The sequence below is a fragment of the Pinus tabuliformis genome, chromosome 2_2 (assembly GCF_031772625.1).
Source record: "Pinus tabuliformis cultivar Carrire ecotype Pingquan chromosome 2_2, CPIR1, whole genome shotgun sequence".
Lineage (NCBI taxonomy): Eukaryota > Viridiplantae > Streptophyta > Pinopsida > Pinales > Pinaceae > Pinus > Pinus tabuliformis.
In genome coordinates this window covers 609,267,420-609,272,425 of record NC_142300.1, presented here as the reverse complement: position 1 = coordinate 609,272,425, position 5,006 = coordinate 609,267,420, and the positions used below count along the sequence as shown (strand labels likewise).

The 5,006-nt window shown below is 39.4% G+C and overlaps 1 pseudogene; it reads left to right on the top strand.

Annotated features, from left to right (window-relative positions):
* Window positions 1-419: 419 nt before the first annotated feature.
* LOC149194128 (pentatricopeptide repeat-containing protein OTP51, chloroplastic pseudogene) lies at window positions 420-2,940 on the top strand (annotated as a pseudogene).
* Window positions 2,941-5,006: the final 2,066 nt, after the last annotated feature.

Sequence of the window (5,006 nt, the reverse complement as noted above, 5' to 3'; positions counted from 1 at the left end):
TAATCAACCTATGCCGAAATTTCAACGCTTCGTCAAATGCATTATTTGACCAACATTTAGTTTATCATGCTAACAAAGGCTCGTATGCATGAGAACATGCTAGAAATAATCACATGCACTTGGGCAGATCAGCTTCCATTTTTATGAGAATTGGTTGAGCCACTCCAAATGCATATGGCTATGCTCCTGCGTTGGTTTGGTCACCTACCACATTAAATTTGCAGGGGGCAGACAGACTGTCTAGTGAAAATTTTGAGAACAACCCAAATTCCTCAAGAATAGAGATGCCATGCTTATCAGGATGGTTCTCATGCTTATCAAGATGGTTCTCATGATTGTGGAGACATGCTATGAGTATTGTTTATTGGGTATATTGAGGATGTTGCAAGATCAGGGAAGGTTGCTTCCAAGGAGGGGAGATGAAACCTGCTGTTAAAACTGATGATGGGTTTGAAACATGTCTCATGCGTACAGAGAAGACATATTTTCAGAGGGACTGGGCCATTATCTCTAGCTTTGGAAGCATGAAAACTGGGCCCCTTGCAAACAATTCTAAGATGAAGATGGGCACCCCTGGTTATGTATTCCAAGAATATTATGAGGCCACCTTTGCCACAAATATCCTTTATATTTAGTGGGTATGCATTGCTTTTGGGTGTACTAAGATACACAAATATAACAGTGAAGGAAACAAAGGCCCTAATCGTTTTGGGAGATGTGCATTGTGTGCTTTTCACGTTGATATATTGGCTCCTATTATATTATGCAATGGATCTTGCTCAATCTTTATCCATGTATCCATCAAAGCCAGAGCACTCGCGAATGTACAAATACTAAAATTGCATGTACCATTGGTTTACCACAGTGTACTCTTTGTTATAATATATATATACTTGGATCCTGCTTAAACCTTGAACTAAACTCATAGCATACATTGCATCAATGCAGTGGTGGTGAGGTATGTATTACTGTCCACTCATCTCTTCTACACTGTAGCATCAATTTCGTTCTTGACCTCTTCTACACTATAGGATCAACCTCATTATTGACCTCGACACTATAGGATCAACTTCATTATTTGATCTCCTCTACACTATAGGATCAACTTTGTTCTTGCCATCATCATTAAATAATTTCTCACTAAAGATTGTAGGTGTGCTCACTAGCATTCATTCTTCTCATTGTGGCTTACATTGAAGCACCGGTTAAAGGTTTTGTTGATGAAGCCCATGACATATACAATCGCATGATTCAACTTGGAGGGTATCAACCAAGTCTTAGCTTACAAAATTCTCTTTTTAAGGCCCTATTACGTGGCACAGGAGGGACTGCGAAACATCATTTAAGACCAGCAGAAGCTGTGTTTCAGAATTTGAAAACAGCAGGGCATAGGATAAAGGAGGATATTTATGAAGGTTTAATATGGCTTCACAGCTACCAAGATTGTATAGATCATGAAAGAATAGTCTGTCTAAGAAATGAGATGAAGCAAGCAGGATTTAAGGAAAGTAGAGACTTACTTGTCTCAATACTCAGGGTTTGTTCAAGACATGCAGATGTAAAAGAGGCTGAAAGAACTTGGGCAAAGTTAGTTGACATTGCTGTAGATCTCACTTCTCAGGCTTATGTGTATCAAATGGAAGTTTATGCCAAGGCTGGACAACCTATGAAGTCTTTGGAGATATTCACAAAAATGCAGGAGGAAGGAGTCTCCATGAGTGTGATTGCTTATCTGAAAATTATTGAGATAATGTCAAAAGCCCAAGAAAAAGAACATGCGGAAAATTTTATGAAGCAATTTGAGGATAGTGGTCTGAAGCCACTGCAGCCATCCTATGTGGACTTGATGCAAATGTATATGTGTCTGTCTATGTATGGTGAAGTAGAATCCACATTTTCTCGATGTATGGCAAAGTGTCGACCTAATTAGGCAGCTTATGAAATATATCTTGAATCCTTGATTAAATGTGGCATGCTGGAGAGGGCTGAGTGGGTTTTTGCAAAGTTGCAAAGGGATGGTGCAATTGGTATTAAATCAAGATGTGCAACATAATGCTAGAGGGATATCTCAAAGCTAGTCAAGAAGAAAGGATCAAACAATTGTATGATTAAATGTGTCATAAGAAACATGACGTTGAGCCCACATTGATGCTACAAATAAAACCATTGCTCAATTTGGGTGACAAAAATGTTAATAAGCGTCTAAGCTTGAAACTTGTTGCAGAGCAGTGTGAGATTTTAATTGCTATATTTTTTTCTGGTGCTAAGGTAGAATCGTACGATGAGAACAAGACTTTGAAGTTCATTTTGAGTTAAATGAAAAAATTGAGGTACAGGATGTATTGAAAGCACACATATATGACACATTTTATGAATGGTTGAAACCAGTTGATCGATTGAAAATTCAAGCTGAAGACATACCGCCTCATTTTTCTACTGTGAGTCATGGTAGTTTTCGATTTTATGCAAATCAATTTAGACCAGGGGGACATATGGTAATGCCACGGCTTATACATTGGTGGCTATCTCCCCGGTGTTCTAGCATACTGGTATATGTATGGTGGACGTAAGAGCACCTCTGGAGATGTTATATTTTATGCACAAAACTATAAAGTTGAAGATGTTGAATGTGTTGGGAAAGCCTTGAGAATGAAGTCAATAAATTGTGTCATAAAAAGGAAGGGAAAGCAGTTTCAGATACGATGTCAAGGTAAGGATGCAATCTGGGTTTGGGAGTTGATGGAGCCTTACATATTGGATCCATTGAAAGAGTTTTTGAAACCTAAAGCTAGAGTTATTGAAAATGGAGCAGGAAATGAAGACACTGATTTTTATTCAGAGGACGAGTTTAATGAGGGGAGTTCTGAGTCCATGAGTGATTCTGACTCTCAGGAAGGGATTAAAGAGACTGAAACAGAGTCAGAAATTTTAACACAGTAAGCACAGAGAGAATGAACCTTTTTGGCTACACAACTTAGCATGCAGATTGCATTTGCTGCAAGGACATGAGAATACTCTCTACAGTGATGAGAATCGAACATTCTGACATGAAAGAGCATGCCATTTCTTCCAGTTCATGATCAATTAAGAATGATGGGATTCAATGATGGATGTGTGACACGAGTAGATGATCTGAATGTGCTGGATATAGAAGATTGAAGGGCTCTTAATTTATTTGTAAGCCTAAAATGAGAAATTGAATGTAGATTCACAAGGCACATAGCCTCGGTTAATGATATCATCAAACACATCACGACATCTTACAACTTGAGGTCCTTGGCCAGAATGTCTGCTAGTTTACTAGCAAGTTCAGGGTCAAATTCAAACCAATCTTGCTGGATCAGCCATTTATACACTCTGTGACCGATATTGCTTTCGCGTATTCGAAGAAGATGCGTGATGATATATTTGACATCCTCCTGCTGAATCCATTTCCGTTGTCGGTTGAGGATTCTGATCATGGGAGCCGGGTCATGTGCAGGCAATTCCTCGCAGAGCCAGGAAATATCCCTCCTCCTCCATTCCTCTGAAACCTCCTCCAACTCCTTCTCATCGTTCCTATCTGAGCTCCCGCTTAAATGGGTTTCCTCATCTGTCTCCACATCGACCCAATTCTCCTGTAGGCCAGCCGTGGCAGCCCTTGCTTTGTATACTAGGCTCTGCTTCTTCACAGCTGGCTCAGCCGAAAAGCTCTGGATTTCGAGAGTGGGGCGGTGGGGTTTTTTTTTGTTTTTTTTTCATTAAACAGTATTAAGGTGGATCCATAAAACAGACTAAGGTTAAGATTGTTGTTGTTTAATAAAATATGACTTTTCATGTTTTTGCTTTTGAACATTATGACAATTATTAGGGGATCAATAAGTTGGCTCTTTATTTCATTTCTTTAATATTACATGCACCAGAATTAAGATGCTCTAATCGGGTTGCGGAGCACCAAAATTTAGATGCTCTCATGGGTAAAGGCTGTTAACCACAACAGCTTAACAGCTATAAGGTCGGAGGTTCAAGTCCTCCTTCTAGCGGCATTTGGGTTTTAGTGGGCTTTGGGTCCAGATTTTGAACCTGGCATTGATACCATGTGTAAGAGCCGTATTCCAGGGTCAGCTAACAAATCTAATTTCTTCTGAAATTAAATGTGATAAGAGGAGATAACTTACTTACTTACACAACTTTTAAACAAATAAAATTTTATCATTTACATTATAATCAACATAAATTAAGGTGAATATTTCATTCTAATAAACTTTACAAGAGTAGTCTATGGAGGAATACTTGTACCGGTGGCTGATGTAGATAACTTTGTCCTGTTGCTCCTGCTGAACGCTCCTCTTGACGGACCCAACTAGATTTACCTCCCAACCAACTAGGAAATAATCCCTAGCCCAGGAAACCTCCACAGGTTCCCTAGCCCTCCGAGCCCAAGTCCAACTAGATGCATTGTGTGTGTCCAAGATGAAAGATTCAGACCAAGATAATAATACTTCCCTCCTCTCAACAACCTGAGAAACCTCCACAGGTTCCTAAGGTCTCCAAAAACACAACAAGTCCAAACAATCACAACCAACCCCCCCCTAAGCAAGACCCCCCCTTCCCTTTTTATACCCCCCTTCCCTTCTCCTCCTCAACCACCTCTCATTAATGTCATTAACTTCTCATCCATCCTTACAGTTGACTTCTCTTCTCCCAAGTAAAGCTGGGAGTACATTTGGAAATGTGACATGAATATAAAATTTGGAATTTAATGGGAAAGGACCATGTCTTTTCCCAAGTAAATCTGAAAAGTACATTTGGGAATGTGAGATGAATATATATATCGATGATTAAATGGAAAGGACTATGTCTTCTCCCAAGTAAATGTGAGGGTACATTGGGGAATGTGAGATGTAATTACATGGAAAAGGCCATGTCTTCACCCTAGTAAATGTGAGGGTACATTGGGGGATGTGAAATGAATATATATATTAATAATGAGTTGGAGAGGACCATGTCTTCTCCCTAGTAAATGT